General features: G+C 47.1%; 1 protein-coding gene across 4 annotated transcripts in view; it reads left to right on the forward strand.

Annotated features, from left to right (window-relative positions):
- The window catches only part of LOC134209155 (protein FAM133A), a 302610-nt gene that overhangs the window by 21407 nt on the left and 254881 nt on the right, over positions 1–26322 (forward strand). For all 4 annotated transcript variants that reach the window (XM_062685134.1, XM_062685135.1, XM_062685136.1 and 1 more), the window contains exon 2: positions 1055–1162. The gene's annotated coding sequence lies outside the window, so the exon portion shown is untranslated. The remainder of the gene's footprint in view (positions 1–1054; positions 1163–26322) is intronic.

A 26322-nucleotide genomic window follows, 5' to 3' on the forward strand; every position in this document is an offset into this window, starting at 1 on the left:
AGAAACTTTTTTGACAAACTCATCCGTATCAAATCGTAAGCTCAGGAGGTACGTTCTGCTATATTGGAGTTCTAGCAAAAAGACGCCCCTTTCGATGTTTTTAGCCCCTATGACGATGGACGGAAATACCTGCCGTGTCCCTACTACAAAGAATTCTTGAATGGAACAATTGTTAAAGGCAAATGTTGAATATGCAAAACGACTATTTTTTTACTAGTTCTTTGGATTTCCAAGAGTGACTTTTTAAAGGTTTTCTTTTGGATGTTACTTCTGGGTTCGGCCCCGATCAGAGCTGTTTACATTTTCGGATAGCCCGTGCCCGTAAGCCCATGTGTTGATTATATGGGTACGATATGTGGAGTCCAAGTGTGGAAGTCGTCCTTCTGGCGTCGTGATTGTCACTCGTGAGGAAATAGACCAAGGGAAAATAAACCTTAATGGACAAATAGCACCATTTCAACAACCATAAATCACAAGTTAGGCGATTTTAGTGCTGGATGGTTTTGGGTCCCACGTGATAATTCCGAGCGAAGTACTTTTAGCTAGCTGTTAATACATGTTTATATGCTCACCCGGTGTGATGAATGATGTGAAAAGTGCTCCCCAAAATAAAATAAAATAAGTGCGAAAAAGTGATAAAACCGAAACACAATAACGAAAACGGAATCAAATTGATAAGGATATGTGCGATTTACAGCGTAAAGTCATTTCACCAAAGAAAAAGTGTCGCCAGAGACCAAGCCCCTAAAACACAATCCTCGATAACAAGGATATATTGTTGAAGTCGTCATCGTTGTCGTTGCCTAAATCACTTGTCAGAAGAACTGCGAAGCAAAAACAGGAACGAAGCAGAGTGAGCTCGTGCGGTGCCCAGTGATTTATGTGCCTCTTCTGGTTGATTCTTTTTTGTCGCTTGTACTGGATTGGTAGTAACCGAATAAAAAAACTTGAAAAATAGTGACAATTTAAGGACGAAGAGGACCTCAGCATAGAGAAAAAGAGAGTGGAACGCCACTGAAGAAAAAGTTTTGATTTGATCTTTTTTTTCCTCCAGTTGCAGAATTTTTCCGGTGTCCTGACTCCTGCCTCTGCTGTTGGTGTTTGACGTCTGCCCTGCTGTAAATTTGCGTAGCGTTGTAAAATCTTCGGAGCACATAAAAAGGTAAATTTTTCATAGCTGTTGCTACTTTTTCCATTCCACTTTTTTTTGCTCAGTTCTTCCATTTAGCTGGGGGATGCATTTCAGATTCCAACGGAATAACACAGGAACGTAAAGCATGAAGATTGTTAATTTTTTTTCTTCCCGAGATGCGATGATTTTATGAAGGTGGAATAATCATTGGGGAAAGCAGAGTGATAATAATGCTGATTATGGTCGACTGTAATCGGGACTGCAGACGGGATCGAAGCGGGGACGTTTGACGGCGTCGCCTTCAGTGTTGATTGAGTGATTACGGATGCGAGACGGTTTCATTAAACTTTTCACGGTGGCTAATTTGGCTGGGAATTTTGATTAAAACATTACGAGACGCAATCATCGCTCAGTAGGGAGGTATTCGGAGTCCCTGTGAAAAATGAATTACTAATTCAAATAATAGCTTTCAACTGTTTACAGTGCGTATGAGAACTATTGCTTTTTAAGCTTATAGATCTTATTACATATATTGTATGTAATAGTTAAAAGATTCATATTCCTTGAGTTTTTTTTTCAGACAGCAAGCATGCGTGTTGACAAACATAATTGGGACTAGAGATAGCAAATTGCAAAACGTCTGTTTGTCTACGAACGTAATCCTACCAAGGAATATGAAAAATCAGCCATCTGGCAACCTATTCAAATTTAATACAAAAATAACAATAAGCTCCCCCCAAGAAGGTTGAGCATTTCTTCAAGCCATCCATCAATGTTATTCTCCAGCCAATGGGTTGCTTTCTCAAACGCCTCACGTCCATTAACTTTAACAATACAGGAACTGCTTTACCACCATCAACTATTCATACGACCGTGCAATGAGCACGTCGACAAAAGCATCAAATCATGTTACACGCTTCGGTTGAAGACCACAAGACTCCCTCTCTTGCCATCTCGAAAGAGCACATGGCTAATAGAAGTAGATGCATTATTTAGTAACCGGTATCAATCTGGTTAAACTACCACCGCACCGCCGTTTGCGCCCGACGCAACCGACCCGACGACCTCCACTACCGGCTTTCTCCTTTCTTTCGCCTCACAAACTACGGATGCTGTGTCGATTTATCCAAAGCATTACAGCAGCATTATGTCGGTAGGTATGCGCACTGGCTCTGGCTGATGTCGTAACAACTGCTCACCAGAATGGGTCTTTGTACTTTCACGGCCTGTCCCCCTCGTGTAGTATGTATGTACTCTCGTATTCATGCTGTGCGTCTTCTCTAATAACCATACCGTAGGAGGAATCACGAGCACTAAACTGCTTAATCATGAACATTGAACATTTTAGGTGGTAACTTGCTTGTGTATGACTTTCCTCGGTACGCAATGAAGGGCGATGACTTCATTCTAAAAGTATTCAACAGCATGGTTCTTAAATATCGATTACAATACAAGTTGTAAAGTACCATTTCTTAAATGTTATGATTTAGTGAAAATGGCAAATTGTCTGTTTCAGTCTTGACGAATGGTGTTCTTCGTTATGAAGGATTTATATGCATATTACTACTTAAACTGGGTCTTAAACTGAATATCACTAAAAAATTGCGGTGGTAAAAAATGGTTCCAACCTGTATATCGTTAGTTGAATCCTTTTTTTTTGTGGAGGTATGCATAATCGCAGTTTTGATGTTTCTTCCATGAATCAAATGGCTCTTTCATAGACAATCGACATCGTTCCGAGAACAGCACACTCGCAGAAGGCAATCACCAACTGAAGACCGTAGACAGCGACTGTGACGATAGCGACCCATCCATCCCAGCATAAATATGTTTGATTGCAATCGGAATATGGGATGAAGCATTGAGAGCATGTGCGAGCATTTATCATCGCTTTCTTAAATTTACTGCGCATCATCAAAATGTATTATACACGTTTCTTCCGTTCCGAAGACCGCGCCGGCAATGATGCGGAGAACAGTTCCACGAACAACAACACGAGATTATGTGTGAACGACTCCACATTCCGGGAAATTTCGTTCATTTTTCTTCCATCGTGTGCGCGCATTTTCTGGAACGATCTTCTCGCTTCAAAGTAGGTTCATTAAACGAACCATATGGAAACAGGACAAGTACCTCTCGAAGGTTGGCATGTGAAAGGGTTTTTATGTCGCTTTATCCACCGCTGGGAAAAGCATTGAACTGCATATGTCAAAGCGTAAAAACTGATTTTACGACCTGTTGGGCGTTTACTGTCGTCTAATGTCACCACTTGAGTCGAGCATCATTTGTTTTCCACGTTAAGTGGAGAATGATTGTCTGCTTGATAAATGTGTGATGGCGATCACACGTGTCGGCAATAATGCATACACTTCATGTTGAGGTTTTTTCCTAATATAATTAACTAATAGAGATCAGAAGTACCAAGAAAACCGATAGGTATTGTCGATAAGTTGTTGCTCTTCGCTACATCTATTCAACTTAGATATTTTACCTTTTGATACAGTTGCTAGTTGCAGATACTAGTTGCAAGGCAAATTCTTGACCACAGTGGAATTTAACCAAAATAAGCAATATTACTTTCATTCTAAGTCCCTGCTGGGAATATCTATCCTTATCCCACAATGCTAATTTATTTGTTTTGAACTGTGTTAATTAGGAACATTTTCCAACTTAACTTTATCCAAAAATAAATTACCTTACAAAAATTTAGATGAGTTAAGCGAAGAAGATATTGCATTGTAGAAGAAGGCATAAATTTAAAATTAGGCAAATAAAAGAAATCATACCAACTATAAACAAAATCAGAGAAAAAAGAACACTTTGTAGTGTCGATATTCCTTAATTATTATTTATCTAATAATATTTTTGCAGTATGATTTTATCGTCTCACTTTCTAGAAATGAAGGACAAATTACTGGAAGAACTCAAATTACGAAAATGACGAACTTAATAACAAACGCAGTTTAAAAGGTTTTTAACACAGTTTCACTTTTTTATATTCTATTCGTGAGTTGCCAGATTTTTATTTTTCTGAATCTATAGGAAAATCTTCGAGAGTGTGCTTTTTTCCAAACTCCATAAAAATTTCATGAACTTATTCCAATTTGTTTCACAATATCTGCAATGTGCCCATAAAAGATTGTGGTGTGGATCTACTGTTTACTTCGAAATTCGTGAGGCTTGATCAGTTGTTGTGATCTCAATCCTTTGACAATTGCATCAGAGTGAAGTTGTGCATAGAAATTGTGCGCGATGATTTCGGACGGACGGAAAACAATAAACAATAAACAATAAACAATGAACAATAAACAATAAACAATAAACAATAAACAATAAACAATAAACAATAAACAATAAACAATAAACAATAAACAATAAACAATAAACAATAAACAATAAACAATAAACAATAAACAATAAACAATAAACAATAAACAATAAACAATAAACAATAAACAATAAACAATAAACAATAAACAATAAACAATAAACAATAAACAATAAACAATAAACAATAAACAATAAACAATAAACAATAAACAATAAACAATAAACAATAAACAATAAACAATAAACAATAAACAATAAACAATAAACAATAAACAATAAACAATAAACAATAAACAATAAACAATAAACAATAAACAATAAACAATAAACAATAAACAATAAACAATAAACAATAAACAATAAACAATAAACAATAAACAATAAACAATAAACAATAAACAATAAACAATAAACAATAAACAATAAACAATAAACAATAAATAATAAACAATAAACAATAAACAATAAACAATAAACAATAAACAATAAACAATAAACAATAAACAATAAACAATAAACAATAAATAATAAACAATAAACAATAAACAATAAACAATAAACAATAAACAATAAACAATAAACAATAAACAATAAACAATAAACAATAAACAATAAACAATAAACAATAAACAATAAACAATAAACAATAAACAATAAACAATAAACAATAAACAATAAACAATAAACAATAAACAATAAACAATAAACAATAAACAATAAACAATAAACAATAAACAATAAACAATAAACAATAAACAATAAACAATAAACAAAAAACAAAAAACAAAAAACAATAAACAAAAAACAATAAACAAAAAACAATAAACAATAAACAATAAACAATAAACAATAAACAATAAACAATAAACAATAAACAATAAACAATAAACAATAAACAATAAACAATAAACAATAAACAATAAACAATAAACAATAAACAATAAACAATAAACAATAAACAATAAACAATAAACAATAAACAATAAACAATAAACAATAAACAATAAACAATAAACAATAAACAATAAACAATAAACAATAAACAATAAACAATAAACAATAAACAATAAACAATAAACAATAAACAATAAACAATAAACAATAAACAATAAACAATAAACCATAAACAATAAACAATAAACAATAAACAATACAATACAAACACTGCTCACTGTGCTGGATTTCCCTCCAAACCGACGCTTACTTGCTGGTCCCTTCTCCATCGACGCTGCAGCTCTGACAGTATTTGCATCACGACTCTGCTTACCGCATTCCACGTACCTTCATCGCGACACATTCGCTCTGCGATGTTGTCCGCCCTTATTGCAGGCATTCTTGTACGTGCCTCCGCAGGCTTCGGGCAGCCGAATATCACGTGCTCTGGAGTCTCCTCTACGTTATTACACGCCGGGCAGAATGGCGATGACGCATGGCCACACCGATGCAGATAGTGGTATGTGTGAGTGTGTGTGTGTTTTTTTTCTTCCTAAACAATGGAGGGGGAATCTGCTCAACAGACATCCTGGGTTGACCAGGAAGTGCTGGGTTAGGGGCCACCTCCAATGAGGGAGGCAGGACTGCATCCTCGACCAGCTAAACCGTTTCCATTGCCGCCAAGCCCATCGTCCGTTCGGTACAACCATAAAGTAATGCTTCAAAGGGGGGCCAGTGCATAACGCACCCTCGAGGTTAGCTACGTGTCCTTGCAGCATCGAACATCGTGACTCGCTTTTTTAGAAGAACACCATGGTATCGTGCCAGCGCATTGCCGGCTTTCCAGGTGGCCTTACCACGCCCTATGTCCTCGGAAGGTGGGCAGGGTCGACTTCGCGCCTGCTTCCCTCTGCACGACTGGTATCAAGAATGATGATGCCGCGTGCACCCCAAATTGACCTTTCTGCGATTCGCCAGCACACAGAGGGACTTGCCGACGCGGTGCCTACGCCTGCCCCAGCCTTGACGAGGACCCCTTTCCGTCCTCGGGCTCGGAACCCGCCCGGTTGACCGACGCCGCGAAAGCGACGATACCATGTTGTTTTTCACGCGGCCACTTGTTCGATAAAAGGATCGAGTTCGACCACAGGGCACCGGTATGACCCATGAAGCCGACTCCGAACCCTTGGACCACCTCTTATTTGCGCCTGAACTAGCCATCCCTCGAGTCCACGCGCCACCTTCTGTGTAGCTCCGAGACGATTTGGACGATAGCCGATAAAACGGCGTTCCAGCCAACTTCATCTTTACACATCCTCCGAACTAGGTTGTCTGGGTTGTGGCAAGCATGTGGTCACGCATTGTGCGAAAACGCGGGCACACGAGCAACACGTGTTCCGCCGTTTCCTCTAAACCAACGCACACCGGACACTCGGGCGAGGCCGAGTGTCCGAACCGGTGTAGGTACTGTCTGAAGCAACCATGGCCTGTAAGGACCTGGGTCAGGTGGAAAGTGATTTCCCCATGGCGCCTCTTGACCCACGTACCTATCTCCGGTATCAACCTATGTGTCCATCTACCCTTAGTGGAACTGTCCCACGCACGCTGCCATTTGACCATTGAGGCCAACCTGACAGTCCTGCGGATGCCTCTCGTGCCGCGCATTTCAAAGCACTCTATGTCTTCACCGATAACGATGTCAATAGGCATCATACCGGTGATGACGCAGAGTGCATCGTGCGACACGGTACGGTACGCGCTCGCAACATGAGCCTATACGTACTTTCTAACTTCGTTCTGTAGCAGTTAATACGCAGGGCCGTGCCCCAAGCTGGCCCCCCATACCTCAGTATGGACAGAGCAATGCTAGCCAGAAGCTTGCGCTTGCTGGCATAAACCGCAGAGCTATTGGACATCATCCGGGACAATGCCACTATAGCTGTGAAGGCACGCTTGCAGGCGTAATTGACGTGGCTACCAAAGGTGAGCTTATCGTCGATTATTACCCCCAAGAGTTTGATTGAGCGTTCAGAGGTGATCGTGCAGTTGCCTACCCTTATCACCGCTTGCTGCTCCGACTTTCGGTTGTTAACAACAACCACCTCAGTCTTGTGGTGAGCCAGTTCTAACTTCCTGGAACTCATCCACTCCTCCACAATTGCGATCGAGTGGGCTGCAGTCAACTCCACCTCTTCGATCGATTCGCCGTAGACCTCCAGCGTAATATCGTCAGCGAAGCCAACGATTACCACGCCCACCGGGAACTTCAACCTCAAGACACCGTCGTACATGACGTTCCATAACACCGGACCCAGTATGGAACCTTGCGGAACCCCTGAGGTTATGTCAACACACTTCCGACCCGCCTCCGTGTCGTATCCCAGTACTCGATTCTGGAAGTAGCTTCCGAGAATCTTGTACAGGTACTCGGGAATTCCAAGACGCAGGAGCGCATCTGCAATAGCTGCCCAACTGGCACTATTGAAAGCATTCCTCACGTCGAGAGTCACTACTGCACAATAGCGAACTCCCCTCCTCTTACGCTGGATAGCTATCTCCGCGGATTTGGTAACCGACAAGATAGGGTCTACGGTCGACTTACCCTCTCGGAAGCCAAACTGGTTACTCGATAGACCATCCGCACCCTCCGTGCGTATCAACAACCCATTGAGGATGATCTTCTCGAGCACCTTCCCCGCCGTATCAAGCAAACATATTGGTCTATATGCCGACGGATCCTTCGGTGGTTTTCCCGCCTTTGGCAATAGGATCAAGCTCTGCTTTTTCCATGCTTCAAAGAAGACTCCCTCGTCCAGGCATCTCTGCATGACAGATCTGAACATCTCGGGAGCCTCGGCAATGGCCGCTTTAATGGCCAGGTTCGGAATACCATCCGGTCCTGGCGCCTTACCTACACTAAGGGACTGTGCAATCCCCGCAAGCTCCGCCACAGTTACTCTTCCTTCGTCGGCCACCCTGGCTCCTGGCAGCTCCACGAAGGGTGGCCAGGGGCTTGGGTCGTGACGTGGGAAGAGCCCCGCGATGATCCTCTCCAGCATCTCTGGAGACCGCTCTGTAGGGGCCATCGCCCCACGTGTCTTGGCCATTACGACCCTATAGGCGTCACCCCATGAATTCGCGTTGGCACTTTGACACAGGCCCTCGAAGCAGGCTTTTTTGCTTGATCTAATCTCAGTCTTCAGAGCGGCTCTAGCAGCCACGAACGCCACCCGTCGTTCAACACGCTCCTCTTCTGTGCGTGCTCGCTGCATCCGCCTCCTTGCCCGTAGGCAGGCGCGGCGCAGGTTCGCAATTGCTTGAGTCCACCAGTAAGCCGGTGGTCTCCCATTCCTAGGGTGGACTTTCCTAGGCATGGTGGCATCGCATGCACGCGAGAGTACTGTTACCAGCTGCTCGCCACTCAGACCGAGAGTATTGTGCTCGCGGCGGAGCGCTTCCTTAAACACCTCGTCGTCGAAGTATGATGTCTTCCACATACGAGGACTAGGCCTCGCCCCTTCCGTCCGCTGAATGCTGGTCGTATAGTCGATACTGTAGCGAACCGCCAGGTGGTCGCTGTGAGTGTAGCCATCATCTACCCTCCAGTTCGAACTACTCGTTTGGCCAGGGCTCCAGAACGTAACGTCGATAATCGACTCGGCGCCGTTCCAGCTGTAGGTACTTTTGGTACCGACATTAGCCAAGTCCACATCCAACATGGCCAGTGATTCCAGCAGGATCTGCCCCCGTTGATTCGTGGATCGGCTTCCCCATTCCACGGCCCAAGCGTTGAAGTCCCCCGCTATCACCACCGGCCTACGCCCCATCAAGTTAGCCGTCAAACAATCCAGCATACGACCGAACTGCTCGATCGACCATCGAGGAGGCGCATAGCAGCTGCAGAAGAAGACCCCGTTGATTTTGGCAATGACGAAGCCCTCGTGTGTCGAAGACACCAACTCTTGAACTGGGTATTTCCCCGTTGTCCATATCGCTGCCATTTGAGACCCATCGGTGACCCAATTACCGTTCCTGGCGGGTACCCGGTAAGGATCTGCTATGATGGCGATATCCGTCCCCATTCAGCAACTGTCTGACACAGCAGTTGCTGGGCTGCATCACAGTGGTTCAGGTTTAGCTGCGTTACCTGCACTGTGATTTTGCAACACGCTTAAACGCCGGGCACTTCTGAACCCCCATGGGTGCTTGCTGTTCGCAGCTTTGCTGGAACAGATCAAACAGTTGGGAGGGTTCGTGCAGCATTGTGCCTTATGTCCCTCCAATCCGCAGCGTCGACAGAGCTTGCTTCTGTCAGGGCCTTTGCAGTCCCATTGCTTGTGCCCTGGTTCCAGGCACTTGAAGCAAACTTCGGGTTGCTCGTATATGCCCACAGGGCATACCGACCACCCCACCTTGACGCTCCCTAACTTGACTACCTTGGAGGCGTCAGCTTCAGGTAGCCGAACCAATGCTACCTGTGTCCCTGCTGGACCTTTCCGTAGCCGAACGGCTGCGGTGGACGCCTCCACTTCACACTGTCGCCGCAGTGCCGTGACGAGCTCTTCGACTTCGGTGATCTCGTCCAGGTCTTTAACCCTTAGATTCACCTCCGTCGTGAGTGACCTCACCTCGACCGTCTCGCCGAGGACTTCCTCCGCCAACTTCTTGTAGGCGGCGCCCTTTGCGAGACGCCCCGCTTTAGCTCGAGGATCATCTCGCCCGTCCGGGTACGTCTTATTCGACGTACGTCGGCGCCGAGTTCACCGAGCTTGACGTCACTCCTCATCGCCTTCAAGACGTCCGAGTACTTAGCCTCGTCCGTTTTGATGACTAGGCATCGCCCTGGAGCGATTGGCGCCTACCCTAGACTTTCTGCTACCCTCATTCGCCTGGGCCTTCATTTCGGCCCTTGACGTCTTCGGTTTCCTCTTATTCTTGACCAGGGTCCAGGAGGCGTCATCCCCCTCTATTTCCCTGGTCTGGGGTGGCTGAGAGCTCTCAGCCTGCCGTAACCCCTTACCACCGTCTTTCCTGGGTGGACGGACCTTTCCAAGTCCTTCCTCCCCCGGTTTTGGAGGTACCTGGTCGGGGTTCGGCTTCCCAGCCCCACTACCCTTGTTCGGGGTAGTAACCCTCCGCGTTTTGGGGCGGCCCCCAGGGAGCTCATCCCCTGGAGACTGTCTCCCCCGTTTTTGTGTCTGCTCCGTTGGAGCAGCCACCCCCGACGTGCCCGCGAATACTTGAGCCTCGGTCTGGGCAGACTTTGGCACCACCGTCTTCGCTGGCACGTCCTCGGTCGATTCGACCTTGCCCAAATCCGCGAATTCTTGGGCCTCAGTCTGGGTAGACCTTGACTCCATGGATTTCACGGGTTCGCACTTGGCCGTCCTGACCGCCTTTTCCAGCTTGGCGTCCAACATCGACTTTCGAAGTTTCTGCAAGCTCCTCTTGAGGTCCTTACTGATATTATGCTTCGATGACGCAAAGTCGATGATGGCGTCCAGCTGTTCCGTCGCCACCTCGAAGGCCGAAAGCCCATCGCGTTTGCGGTTCATCGCCTCCACAAGCCATGGGCCGTCAATAACCTCTACCGGCGTTTTTTAGCCGAGAGGAAGGTTAAGTGACCCACGCTGGCGCTGCGCACTGAGCTGCCGACTATTGCCTCTGGCCTCCTAGGCGGAGACCTGAACAACCCACCTCTTGCGAAGGGGTTGTCGCCTACACTACTACCACTAGTTGAAGAATTGCCTTGGTTTTCCATTTTGGTCCCACGAGTTGCTCGGGAAAAGAGGTCCACCACGCCAGAGCCCAGCATGACGCGGTAAGGGACAATTACTGTGGAGGGTGCCCAGGTACCCCACAGGCTCCGTTAAAGGCCTAGCTTATTATTTCACCCCCTGGCCATGCATCCCCTCGGCACGGGTCGCTTGACGCCTTGGGATTAGGGGTTAGGGACGATGGTCCCGGTCTAACTCGCAGTGGCCATGGGGAGGGGTCGTCAAGCCCTTGGACAAAGTCCCTGCTGCCCCCTGTGTGTGTGTGTGTGTGTGTGTTTTTTTTTTTTTACAAGGGTTAAAGGCCATCAAAAATCTGCGCGACAGACACCTCGAGCTTCCACACTATGCTCGAAGGCGAACAGGGATGGGCTCCTCCCGACCTGCTAAAATGTGCCTCCCGGATAAACCGGGTCCCTTTATCCTCCTTGCCTCGATCCCCCCGGGACCACTGGATGCTGCGACTACTTCGGGGGGGGCTGTGCTCATGCACTTCTTCTAAAATTCCGGCCCCTAGCTTAGGCTAGTTCGCCGACTGGCTTGCTGAGATCCACTGCTACGTTGTCTCGATCCCTCGGCGGTTGTGCCACAAACTTCCTCACTCGAATCCTCCTGACTTCCCCCGGCGTCGAGGGTGGTCCACCAGTTCCGGTGAAGAAAACTTCCGCACTGATGGTGCCCCGCCTGACTACCGGCGGCTATCGCAGGGGACGCTTTCGCGCATTGCGCCGACTTCGTCTTCGGGTTGCAGAGGTGGTCCGACAGTTCCGGTGGTGGATAACGTCCGCACTGGCGGTGCCCTACATACCCGAAGCACTTTCTTCTTCTTTCTTCTTTCTTCAGCAGGTTGACGGTTCGAGTGCCGAGGTCGGTCCGACGATTCCGGTTGGCAGAAGACTTCCGGTTCGCTGGCGCCCCGACGACTCGAGACCCAACACTGCTCACTGTGCTGGATTTTGCTCCAAACCGACGCTTACTTGCTGGTCCCTTCTCCATCGACGCTGCAGCTCTGACATTATTTGTGTCACGACTCTGGTTACCGCATGCCACGTACCTTCATCGTGACACATTCGCTCTGCGATGTTGTCCGCCCTTATGGCAGGCATTCTCCTACGTGCCTCCGCAAACCTCGGGCAGTCGAATATCACGTGCTCTGGAGTCTCCTCTACGTCGATACACGCCGGGCAGAATGGCGATGACGCATGGCCACACCGGTGCAAATATTGGCGGAAACAGCCGTGTCCGGACAGGAACTGTGTGAGGTAAAAGTTCACCTCACCATGCTCCCTGTTCACCCACGTCGACACATTGGGGATGAGCCGATGGGTCCACCTTCCATTATCCGCATTGTCCCACTCCTGCTGCCACTTCACCATAGAGTCCAGTCTCACCGCCTTCCTCACATTTCTGGTATCCCTCCGTTGGTAGCACTCGATGTCCTCTGCTAGGGTTATGCAGACTGGAATCATCCCTGCGATAACGCAAACTGCCTCCGACGAAATAGTTCGGTACGCACTCGCGACTCGAATGGCCATTAGACGAAACACGCTATTCAGCTTCCTCCGGTTACGTTTCGTCTTGAGCGCAGCTCCCCAGGCTGGAACTCCGTACCTTAGTATCGAGGATGATACTGACGCAATAAGACGCCTACTGCTGCCTTTCGGACCGCCGACGTTCGGCATGATCCTTGCTAACGCACTGATCATTTGAGCCGCCTTTTCACAAGAATAGTCCACGTGGGTGTTGAAGTTCAACCGGTCATCAATCATCACACCTAGATGTCTCAGAGTCCGCACCGACGGGATGTCGTGCCCTCCGATGGTAATCTGCATCCGCTGGATTACTTTGCAGTTGCTGACCAGCATCACTTCCGTTTTGTGATGAGCCAGCTGCAGCTTGACTCCATTCATCCAGGTTTCTACTGCGTCGGTCGCTTCCGCCACCAGCATTTCCACCTCCTCCAGTGACTCACCGGTTATCGTTAGGACGACATCATCCGCGAATCCGTAAATCTTTACACCTTTGGGCAACTTCAGCATCAGCACCCCGTTGTACATCACATTCCATAACGTCGGGCCTAGTATGGACCCTTGTGGAACGCCCGCCGTAACCCTGATCGACTTCTGCCCCGAGTTCGTGTCGTAAACCAGAATCCGGTTCAGGAAGTAGCTCAGGATCTTACACAGGAAGTCGGGGATTCGCATTCCATGCAGCGCTGCGGCGATGGCCTCCCAGCTGGCACTATTGAACGCGTTTTTGACGTCAATCGTCACTACCGCGCAGAACCGATTGCCGCTCCTCTTCTTCTTGGACGCCCTCTCTGCATCTTCAATGACTATTCTGATTACATCCACAGTTGATCTGCCTTAACTGAATCCGAACTGCTTTTCCGATAAGCCAGTATCGCCCTTCGTGAACTTCATAAGCCTTTCCAGAAGCTTCCCCATTGTATCCAGCAGACAGATGGACCTATACGATGCTGGATTCCTGGCGGTTTTCCTGGTTTCGGCAGCAGCACCAGTTTCTGGATCTTCCACGTGTCCGGAAAATTACCGTCTACTAAACACTTCTGCAGCACCATCTTGAACAGATCCGGGAACGCCAAAATCGCGGATTTTAGAGCAACATTTGGAATTCCATCCGGACCCGGAGCTTTTTTCAACTTCAAACCTTTCGCCACTGATAATAGCTCGTCATTGGTGACTTGCATACCTGCAGCGGTTACTCGGTCTTCATCTTCGTACGGCGTACGCGGCCAAGTCGTAGAACCGTGCTGCGGGAAAAGACCGTCCACGATGATCTTCAGCTTGTCCGGACACATTTCGGCTGGCGTCGCTGGACCCCTGATCTTCTTTGTCACAACTCGATAAGCGTTACCCCAAGGATCAGCGTCAGCTTCCCGGCACAACTCCTTGAAGCAGTTAGACTTGCTGATTTGGATCGCCCGTTTGAAAGCCGCTCTAGCTTCACGGAAAACTATCTTTCGCTCCTCTCTGACCATTTCAGACCGTGCCCTCTGAACGTGTCTCCTAGCTCTGAGACAGGCAGCGCGAAGATTGGCAAGATTTTCGTTCCACCAGTAACTTGGCCGTCGGCTATTCGTTGGCTCCAATTTCCTCGGCATCGTCGCATCGCAAGCCCTCGCTAGCGTTTCCGTCAGTTGGTCTGCGTCAAGGTTTGTAGCGTCGCTGTTCACTCGAAGTGCTTCGATAAAAGATCCTTATCGAAGTCCTTCGTCTTCCATCTTCGCCAACTAGACCTTGTCTCCCGTCGTACCGTCGGCGTTCGCGTTCCAACACTATATCGGATCGCCTGGTGATCGCTATGGGTATATTCTTCACAAACTCTCCAGTTCATGTTCCTCGCCATCGACGGACTGCAGAACGTGACATCGATGATGGACTCCTGCCATCTCTGCGGAATGTACTAACGGTACCTTCGTTGCACAATCTTACTTCCAGCTTAGCCAGCGCCTCCAGCAAACTGTAACCTCTGGCGTTAGTCAGTCTGCTTCCCCAATCCACTGCCCAAGCATTGAAATCGCCTCCGATGATCACTGGATTTCGGCCGATCAGCTTCTCCGTGAGTGAGTCCAGCATCCGGTTATACTGCTCCAAAGTCCACCTTGGGGGTGCGTAACAGCTACACACAAAGATCCCGTTAATTTTGGCGATTACGAAACCCTCGCTTGAACTGTCTAACACCTCTTGGATAGGAAATCTGCCCATCACATGGATAGCCGCAATCCCCGTAGCATCCGCCACCCAGTTGCCGTTATCAGAAGGAATCCGGTACGGCTCAGCAATAATTGCCACGTCACACATTGCTTCTGTTGTCGACTGCCACAACAGCTGCTGTGCGGTGTCGCAATGGTTGAGATTCAACTGGATGATCTCCATTAATCTCGGCCCGCCATCGCCTTCTTGTAGGCAGGGCATTGGAAGCCACCCGTCATGTGGTCGTTTCCATCCTCCGGTTTGCAGAGCAGGCATCTTGGTTGCTTCGTGCAGTCCCTAGCAACGTGTCCTTCTCCACCACATTTCCTACAAAGACCGGATCTGTCTGGGCCACTGCAGTTTCGCGCCTGGTGTCCAAATGCCATACATTTGAAGCATCGCTCCATTTGTTTGGTGATTCGAGGGTGAGTCTCAACGGACACATAGACCATCCGACCTTCACCTTGGCCAACTCCACCATTTTGTTGGCGGCATCTACCGGTAGTCGTATCGCTGCTATTTGTGTACCACCGTACGCTTTCCTCAACCGAATGGTCATCTGAACTTCGCCCAGCATGCATTGTGAGATCAGTGCATCCCTCAGTTCGTCTATCGTAGTGATCTCGTCCAGGTCTCTGCATTCGACCACGGCCTCCTGCGTTAAAGCCCTTACGTTTCCTTCACTACCTAAGGAATTGGCAATGAGCTCCCGGAAGGCCGAGCTCTTGACCGTGGGATCCTTCTTCAGCTCGAACAGCAATTCCCCTCTCTGAGTTCACCTAGTCCTCACCACTTTTTCACCCAAGTCCTTGAGCACCAGGTCCTCTCTCACCTTCCGTAAGATCGCTGCGTACGTTGTCTTATCGCTCACTTCGACTATCAAGGCGTCCCCTTGACCCTCTTAAGAGAAGAGCGATGTTTTTCTTTCTTCTTCTGCTCCTTCTTCTTTCCACGAACTCCTTCTGCTTCTTTCTCTTCTCTCGCTGACTTTCCACGGTTTGCCAATCACCGTTCTTGACGCCTTCCTTCAGTACGCTAGCACTATCTTGCACGTTCCGCTGCTTCTTCGGGATTTCCTGCTCTCCTGGAGAGTCCCTGCTTCGCTTCTCCGTGCGAGTATTTCGGGAGCTCATTGGTGTTTGCAGTGCCTCGACTGTTGTATGCTCCGCTGCATCTTTCAGTGCTTTTTCAGCTGCTTCCGCTCTTCTTTTGAGTGCGTTCTGTTCGTGCTCAGCAGATTTAACGGCGGACTTGATGCTCGTCACTAGAAGCTTGATCTTCGTGTGAACATTGTGCTTGTCCTTCACGAAGTCATAGAGCTCGTTGACTCGCTTCTGCACCTCCATCAGGTTGGACCTCCCAAATTGTAGATCCTCCTGAATAGCACTTCTTTCCGATTTTGGGGTGGACACCCTATTTCCGGATCCTAGCTCCTGTTGGCCTGCTCTGGTTCTCAGCAGCCTTGGCCATACTGCTGGTACTTGCTACTGCTGCCTGCGCCATCACTGGAGATCGCTGCAGCCTCCCACTCTTTGCGAAAACATTCGCACCGCCTGCTCCTTCGTTGATTGTAGAATTTGTTTCCATGTAAAAGGGTCCCCTCCGGGCCGTTATCTCTACCTGTTGTAGATAGTCGCCTCTTGTGATCCCATGTGTGCCTTTGTAAACAGTGAGGTCCATGCAAGGGTTGACTCCGGTGCCTTATAACACCGTGTTCAGAGCCGGATCGGCGTAAATCAGGAATGGTGCATCTGAACCTACTACCCACCGGTATAGGTGACAAGTGTTGAGCGTTACCGGAGGCCTGCCAGGTTGTTTACCGGGACGGAGGCAGACGAACCATTAGCCTGCTTGCCATTTCAAAAAGATGTCACTCTTTTTTACTCAGGAAACAGAATAGCTCGACTGTCAGCCCATATACGCCTAATCCTATCCAAAACCGAGAATCGTCCAATGTCGTTTGCCGTGACCAGTATACCATAATCAGGATCTTACTGGCATGAATCCTGATGTGCCGGTTGGCACACCTGTTGGGCTTGTGTGCTTTGAGCGGCGCACGGGCGCTGTGATAGGGCCTGCTTGCAAACACATGCAAGGTTCAACAGAGCCCACTGTCAAACCCCCCCACGTTCTAGACAGGCCCCCTAACTCGCAGTGGCCATGGGGAGGGTGTGTGTGTGTGTGTGTGTGTGTGTGTGTGTGTGTGTGTGTGTGTGTGTGTGTGTGTGTGTGTGTGTGTGTGTGTGTGTGTGTGTGTGTGTGTGTGTGTGTGTGTGTGTGTGTGTGTGTGTGTGTGTGTGTGTGTGTGTGTGTGTGTGTGTGTGTGTGTGTGTGTGTGTGTGTTTTTCCTTCATAAGCAATGGAGGGGGAATCTGCTCAACAGACATCCTGGGTTGTCCAGGTTAGGGATCACCTCCAACAGCAAACGAGGGAGGCAGGACTACATCCCCGACCCACTAAACCGTTTCCATTGCCGCCAAGCCCATAGTCCCTTCGGTACAACCAGAAAGTAATGCTTCAAAGGAAGGCCAGTGCACAACGCACCCTCGAGGTTAGCTGTGTGTCCTTGCAGCACCGCCCTATGTCCTCGGAAGGTGGGAAGGGTCGACTTCGCGCCTGCTTTCCTCTGCACGACTGGTATCAAGAATGATGATGTCGCGTGCATCCCAAATGGACCTCTCTGCGATAGGGTCTATTCGCCAACACACAGAGGGACTTGCCGACGCGGTGCCTACGCCTACCCCAGCCTTGACAAGGACCCCTTTCCATCCTCGGGCTCGGAACTCACCCGGTTGACCGACGCCGCGAAACCATACCATGTTGTTCTTCGCGCGGTCACTTGTTCGATAAAAGGATCGAGTTCGACCACAGGGCATGACCACCGGTATGACCCATGAAGCCGACTCCGAACCCTTGCACCATCTCTTGTTTGCGCCTGAACTAGCCATCCTTGAGTCCACGCGTTACCTTCTGTGTAGCTCCAAGACTATTTGGACGATAGCCGATAAAACGGCGTTCCAGCCAACTTCGTCTTTACACGTCATCCGGGCTAGGTTGTCCGGGATAGTGTCCAGACCACATGTGGCAAGCATGTGGTCACGCATTGCGCGAATACGTGGGCACACGAACAACACGAGTTCCGCCATTTCCTCTAAACCTGCGCACACCGGACACTCGGGCGAGGCCGAGCAAGCCAGCTGCGTTACCTGCACTGTGAATTTGCAGCACGCTTAAACGCCGGGCACTTCGAACCCCCCATGGGGTGCTTGCTGTTCACAGCTTTGCTGGAACAAATCAAACAATTGGGAGGGTTCGTGCAGCATTGTGCCTTATGTCCCTCCAATCCGCAGCGTCGACAGAGCCTTTGCAGTCCCATTGCTTGTGCCCCGGTTCCAGGCACTTGAAGCAAACTTCGGGTTGCTCGTATATGCCCACAGGGCATACCGACCACCCCATCTTGACGCTCCCTAACTTGACTACCTTGGAGGCGTCCGCTGCAGATAGCCGAACCAATGCTACCTGCGTCCCTGCCGGACCTTTCCGTAGCCGAACGGCTGCGGTGGGCGTCTCCACTTCACACTGTCGCCGCAGTGCCGTGACGAGATCTTCGACTTCGGTGATCTCGTCCAGGTATTTAACCCTTAGATTCACCTTCGTCGTGAGTGCCCTCACCTTGACCGTCTCGCCTAGGACTTCCTCCGCCAACTTCTTGTAGGCGGCGCCCTTTTGCAAGACGGCCCGCTTTAGCTCGAGGATCATCTTGCCCATCCGGGTACGTCTTATTCGACGTACGTCGGCGCCGAGTTCACCGAGCTTGACGTCATTCCTCATTGCCTTCAAGACGTCCGAGTACTTAGCCTGGTCCGTTTTGATGACTAGGGCATCGCCCCTGGAGCGATTGGCGCCTACCTTAGACATCTTGCTACCCTCATTCGCCTGGGCCTTCTTTTCGGCCCTTGACGTCTTCGGTTTCCTCTTGTTCTTGACCAGGGTCCAGGAGGCGTCATCCCCCTCTATTTCCCTGGTCTGGGCGGCTGAGAGTTCTCAGCCTGCCGTAACCCCTTACCACCGTCTTTCCTGGGTGGACGGACCTTTCCAGGTCCTTCCTCCCCCGGTTTTGGAGGTACCTGGCCGGGGTTCAGTTTCCCAGCCCCACTACCCTTGTTCGGGGTAGTAACCCTCTGCGTTTTGGAGCGGCCCCCAGGGAGTTCATCCCCTGGAGACTGTCTCCCCCGTTTTTGTGTCTGCTTCGTTGGAGCAGTCACCCCCGACGTGCCCGCGAATACTTGAGCCTCAGTCTGGGTAGACTTTGGCACCATCGTCTTCGCTGGCACGCCATCGGTCGATTCGACCTTGCACGAGTCCGCGAATCCTTGGGCCTCAGTCTTGGGAGACCTCGACTCCACGGATTTCACGGGTTTGCACTTGGCCGTCCCTTCTGTCTTCTCCAGCTTGGCGTCCAACATCGACTTTCGAAGTTTCAGCAAGCTCCTCTTGAGGTCCTTACTGCAATTATGCTGCGATGACGCAAAGTCGATGATGGCGTCCAGCTGTTCCGTCGCCACCTCGAAGGCCGAAAGCCCATCGCGTTTGCGGTTCATCGCCTTCACAAGCCATGGGCCATCTATAACCTCTTCCTGCGTAGCCTGGGAGATGGTTAAGTGACCCACGCTGGCGCTGTGCACCGAGCTGCTGATTATTGCTTCTGGCCTCCTAGGCGGAGACCTGAACAACCAACCTCTTGCGAAGGGGTTGTCGCCTACACTACTACCACTAATTGAAGAATTGATTTGTTTTTCCATTTTGGTCCCACGAGTTGCTCGGGAAAAGAGGTCCACCACGCCAGAGTCCAGCATGACGCGGTATGGGACAATTACTGTGGAGGGTGCCCAGGTACCCCACAGACTCCGTTAAAGGCCTAGCTCATTATTTCAGCCCCCTGGCCATTCATCTCCTCGGCACGGGTCGCTAACGCTTTGGAATTAGGGGTTAGGGACGATGGTCCTTTTGGTCGCACCCACTCACTCTAGCTAATGTCAGAAGGACAACAGTGCCCAGGCTGCTCTACCAGCTAAGTACAAAACCCTTAGCTGGCGGTCGATTGTCATCGGAAGACCCGTGGAAGCGTGAGATTGGAACTTGTGACGACCAGAGCTGTGTAGGTCGCTCCTTCCCAGATGTCAACTCACCCTTTCGCAGCCCAGAAACTCTCGCCTGTGACGACACGTTTGGCATACTCAGTACATTTTTCATATCAGACGTTACGTTATTTTTTCGACTAATACAGGCACAGAGGACTTTGGCCCACACCTTTACTGAAGCCCATCGGACCATTAATTTATTAAAGTTATTTTCTTATAATTAGAGTTCATCACTGATTTGAGCAAATACGATGTGTGATGTTTGGCATCATATCATTCCACTTTTTCTGGATTTACGAATGTGGAAAGTCAGTTCAGTTCTGAAGCACAGAATGATATTAGACGAGGAAAGTGATTTAGTATGAATTTGTCTTCAACTATCCTCTATCTGGATAGAACATTTGTCGTAATTTATAACGAAATCTTGCATATAATAATGTATATATATAAAAACCAATCTATGTATGTATGTTCGCTAACTACTTCTGAACCACTTGGCCGATTTCAACCAAATTTGGTACAGACATTCTCTATCCTCAGAGGAAGTTAACAAAGGGGTGGGATGGTCATGTAGAAAAGGGGGAGGGGTGGGGGGGGGGGGTTTTGTTCAGAAAACGAACAATTCTGTGTAACTTTCAACTCCCAGGACCGATTTCAACCAAATTTTGTACACATATTCACTACGAGGAGGTAATCATATGGGAGGGGATTTGGGAAAGGGGGAGGGGTCTGGAGGGAGGGGTTTTGTTTAGAAAACGGGCAATTCAAAGTAAATCATGAACCCCTGTACCGATTTCAACCAAATTTGGTACACACATTCTACATCATAAGGAAAAGATAACAAAGGGGATGGGATGGTCATTGGAAAAAGGGGAGGGTATAGGGGAGGTGTTGTCTTTGGAAACGAGCAACTCAGTGTAACTCCCAACCCCAGGACCGATTTCAATCAAATTTTGTACACATATTCACTATGAGGAGCCGATCGTACGGGAGGGAAATTTGGATAAGGGGGGTAGGGGTCTGAAGGGAGGTATTGTTCAGAAAACGGGCAATTTAGTGTAACTTCTGAACCCCTGTACCGATTTCAACCAAATTTGGTACACACATTTTCTATCCCTAGGAGAAGATAACAAAGGGGGTGAAATGGCCGTTGAGAAAAGAGGAAGGGTAAAGGGAAAGCGGTTGTCTTTAGAAAACGGGCAATTCAGTGTAACTCCTGACCCCCAGGACCAATTCTAAGCAGATTAAATGATTAAATCATTCAACTCTATGATTAAAGATTATGATTAATGAATTATAATTTTTGAAAATGATGACTGATAATGATTAATGATTAAATTCATTTTTGACAATAATTAACGATTATGAATAATGAAAAAACCGTTGGATTATGATTAACGATTACCGATCGTGATTAAATGTTGACACACTATGTGTATGGTTAATGATTAACGATCGATATGATTAATGATTGATGATTATGAATGATCAAATTGCATAGTGATCCATAATCGAGTAACCTTTATTCCAAATTTTAAAAGGTATGATAATTATATGATAATGATTCAAGATTAATAAATAAAAGCAAGGTATGCAATGATCCAATGTTCCAGCATAACTTCTGTACCCCTTGCCCGATTTCAACCAAATTTGGAACAAACATTCTTTTCTTAAGAAGGCGAAGATGACAGGGATCGATCAACTCAACACTTCATCGAAATCATGGTTTGCCCAGAGAAAAGCAATGATTAAAGTGTTTCCTTCTGGACGGTAAATGTGATCATTTCTTTAAAAATAGACGTTTTTCCGGAATAAGGCATCGGTGTATGTTTTTCCTTCTTTAGAAATAGACGTTTGCCCGGAATAAAGCGATTTTGGGTTTGATCCCATTTTCAAAATCAGTCAATGTTTTCAAATGTAATCTACCTTCTTTTAATCAAATGATGAAATATCAATAAGAAAACACAATTATCCTTTTGACCTATTCCAATTCCGATGGTGAAAAAAACTGCGAATTAAACTGGCAACTCCGAGCAAGGCCGGGTACATACAGCTAGTAATGTATATTTCTTCCAGTTTTTCGGTATTCGAAAAGTTTTACATGACCACTTTCATAACATTGGCGCTTCAGCGTTATAATTTCATAGATATTTCTTAATTGGTTGGTCAATATTTTCCTATTGTTAATACTCCAACGACCGTTTCGAGCAAAATCCATTTTCGGCCAAATGACCTGCCAGGGGAAGGGTCGAACTAGGCCGAACAAACCATTAGCCCGAAACATATCTGGCCGAAAGTAATTTAGCCGAAAGGGTAGTTCAGCCGAAAGGGTCATTTGGCCGAAAGGGTCATTTGGCCGAAAGGGTCGTTTGATCGAAAAGGTCGTTTGGCCGAAAGGGTCATTTGGCCGAAAAAGTCATTCGACCGAAAGGGTCATTAGGCCGAAAGGGTAATTTGGCCGAAAGGGTCATTAGGCCGAAAAGGTCATTTGGCCGAATAGGTCATTTGAAAAGCGAGAAATTAGAGAGACGTCTCACATCTCACTCTTTATTTTTCTCTTCTCACTGTTAAAAGTGAGAAGCGCGAAATAAGTAGTCAGATTACCCACTTCGCACTACTCACCACTCGCACCATTTCGGTCAAACGACCTTTTCAACCAAATGACCCTTTCAGCCAAATTACCCTTTCGATCTAATGACCCTTTCGGTCAAATGACCCTTTAGGCCAAACGACCCTTTCGGCCAAATGACTTTCGGCCTAATGGTCTGTTCAGCCAAACAAGTTTCGGCCAAATGGCTTACGGCAGAATGGGTTTTGGCCAAACGACCCTTCCCCGAAGTAGAGCCAGAATAAAGCTTGTTAGCTCTGCGATAGTCTTATAGTCGCACGTATGGCTTATTTATATGCTTACAGTTACCTATAAAGATTCCTCTGAAAAATCCTCCAGAATAACTATTCACTAGATTTAATGCTAGGAGAAACTATCAACCTATTTTCAAATGGAAATATCCAAAGAACCCTAGTAAGAATTTCCGAAAGTGCAATTCCGTGAAATTCCTAAAGAAAGATTATCGGTGGCAGCGCATAGGCCTGCACCCATCTGCCAAGGTACTTCAATAATGAAGAGAGTGCATGTTGGATCTTTCTTTAGTTCTTTAAAGTCGATTAGTGCAATTTGATTGAAAGTTCAAGGTAGTCCCGTAGCGTTGTTGGCTACACGTTCGCCTTATAGCGAATGGTCTTGGATTCGATTCCCAGTCGCGCTCCTCCGAACCCTCATTAGTCCGCCGGATGCGCAGCCCATACGGTGGTGTTTTTGGGAATGCACCTTACCGTCACGGCTGCCTTATGATGACTGACAACTTGTTCTTCGCGTAGCCGTTTCATCCAACCAGAGATGCTGCCATTACACAGAGTCACGCGGAGAGAATAAAAGCAATTCAGACTTCACGGCCAGAAGACAAAAGAAAAATCCTGTGCGATTGGCAACCAAGAAAATTGTGAAAAATTGGAGTGACTCTCAGTTTAAGCAGTTAATTCATTTGCTTGAACCTGGCTCCAACCATATAACCCGCCTTCTTTGGCACCATTGCCATATATTCAGTAACTATTGAGAAATCGACTGTATATTTTTAATTCGATTTTAAGAACGGCTACGCAATCTTGAAGATTGAAACAAAATGTATATTTAAACGACGTTTCGATACGGGGTTGGTGTTTTCATCAGGGGAAACTATAATTGATTGGATACTTAGTTATGTGTTATAAATGTGTGTCACATTTTTAACTTACAATACTGTATTTGTCCCTAGTCTATTGTTTAGTCTAACGTTAACTGTCTGGCGTGAATTTTTTTGGTTGCTGAAAACATGACCCAATCTCTCCCGTATTTGGCCAATTGTCACCCTCGATGACGGTACCTAAATCATATTTTTGATTTGTATTGTTCTCAATACCATGGCTTTTCAATTTTAACCAATTTTTTAATTTCGACCTTTTGTCCTTTCGACCATTTGTCCATTTGACCTTTTGTCCTTTGAGATTTTGTCTTTCAATCTTTTGTCCTTCGACCATTTGTCATAGATTCAGATGGCCTTCCAGAAAACTTGGAACGTCCGTAGAATTGGTTATTTTGGAACGTTTATCCTAGAGCTTATGACCACAGGTAGCCACCACGGCCTTCCTAATAATCCGGAAAAAAAAATTTAATTAGAAAATATCGCAAAGATGGCCAAATGCGTCCCATAATTGCGGTAGTTTGTTTTTACTGTGATTAAAACTACTTAGGTGAAACACAATTGACACAATATTTACGAAACTAGAGTTAGAAATCATCCCATTCGAATACTGCAATGTGGAAAAGGTTAAACAGCTCATTTTTAAAGAATTTTCGAAACCAATTTTGTTTGATGCGGAGCTTAACTCTTCCATAATAGGTTGCTTTCTAGAATGAATATCCGACAGAAATCGATTAATTAATTTCACTCTCAATACTTCCAAAATATTCATAAGAGCAAATAACAAATTCGATCACAAATTGGTGTTCGCTGGAACAGATTCATCAGTAAATTTGCTGCTAATCTCAATGGGTAGGTGTTTAAACTAGATCTTGGTTTTGAAACAAAATTAGTCTCATTTTTCCGCAGATCCGAACGAACCACCACAGAAGTAAATCAAAACTGACACACCCCGAGGAAATTTGAAACCGAGAAACTCACTGAAAGTAATTAGAGTTGCGGAGATACGGCGTATCGTTTTGGCCCTACAGACAACCGAATTACCGATCGAAAATTAAAAATAAATTCAATTTTCTAAATAGCGTAACCGACTCACTTCTCTCGTCCAGTTCTCATTTTCTCTCTCGAGTTCTCCCCCTTATCCAATGGACCCAACGGGAGCTTACAACGACATACATATGGCCCACTGCAGGGAAAGATCCGCTAAATGGAAAACCATTTCCCATTGCCTCTGCAGTCGCCGTGCCGGCGGCGGGGGTCAGGGGGGGAGGACACGATATTGCAAACAGAAATGCAAAAAGGGGATGTTGGAAATTCATTGCCGGCGGCGAGAAGAACAAGATTTCCACCAGGGATACCTACAGCACCAGCTAGCTGGCATTCGGTAGAGATGAGCGGAAAAATCGTTTCGATCTCGGAAGCGCACTGGTTTCCCGGCGATGACAATCTCGCTGCGAGTGAAACCGAATCCGCCGTCGTCGTCGAGAGTGTTTCAAGCGACTGGAATAATCTGGGGAATATGGTGATTCGGCGGCGGTGGTGGTGGTGGTTTGAAGAGCTGTATTACTTGAGCGTAGTTACACTACTGTACTGACTCGAATTTCTCCCAAGGCTGATGCTATTATAAACGAGAAAAGAATCCGGAGGGGACAATCCGCGGCAGGGCACGATAGGATATTGGTGTTTGTTCAGCGAAGGGATCGATTTCATTCAAAATCATGAAGGAAATGGGGCAGCAAATAAATATACTATCGTTACGGTCGCAGGAAGGCTGCCAGTCCGTGGAGGGAGAGAGGTTTGTTCGAAAAAGTTTTCTAGCGCCAGCGAGATCCGGAAAATGTCGATATATGGTGATGTCGGTTTGAGGAAGCCGCCTATTTGGGATCAACTTTTTTGGAATCCAGCCAGGTTCGGTATTTTCCATTACTGCAAGAAAGCGTGCGATTTTTTTTCGTTGCCCTCACCCGGCAGTCGACTAATCGATTCGAGGGTTGAATCATCCTTACAGTTTTGTGTAAATGGAAGACTGTAATTATATCGAGGGATTTGGGGAAGCATTTATACGAATTCTCTCAGGGAGGGTAATCAATGGCACGGAACATGGGTGTTGTGAAAGTTATTTTCCTATCGAAAATTGGCAAACAACTGCTAAAGTATTTACGTTTTGCCAATGTATTGGAGAAGGTGGGTTGGCATGACGAGAGACGACTTGGTTTCAGCATGACTGCAATTGTGTAACACCGACTGACTGGCTGATCTGATGGTGGAGTAATTGCATGTCGAAATGATAAATTGGCACTCGAGAGAAACGACGTCGTCGACGACGTCAGAGGGACACACAGAGCCGATGCTTGAGCCAAGAACTCGTGTAATGTGGGGAACGATACCGATCTAACAGAGTGGCAACAGCTGGTGAAAACGGGAGATTATTCCCAAATCGAACCGAACTGATCCGAAACGGGTCGGTTGGATGAACTCATCAGGGCTCCGTTGACACATTCTGGTTGGTTCCGCCATCAAACTTCTTTGGCACAGATGGATTTGCTGACTGAATCTCAC

This window comes from Armigeres subalbatus, chromosome 2, assembly GCF_024139115.2.
Source record: "Armigeres subalbatus isolate Guangzhou_Male chromosome 2, GZ_Asu_2, whole genome shotgun sequence".
Taxonomy (NCBI): domain Eukaryota; kingdom Metazoa; phylum Arthropoda; class Insecta; order Diptera; family Culicidae; genus Armigeres; species Armigeres subalbatus.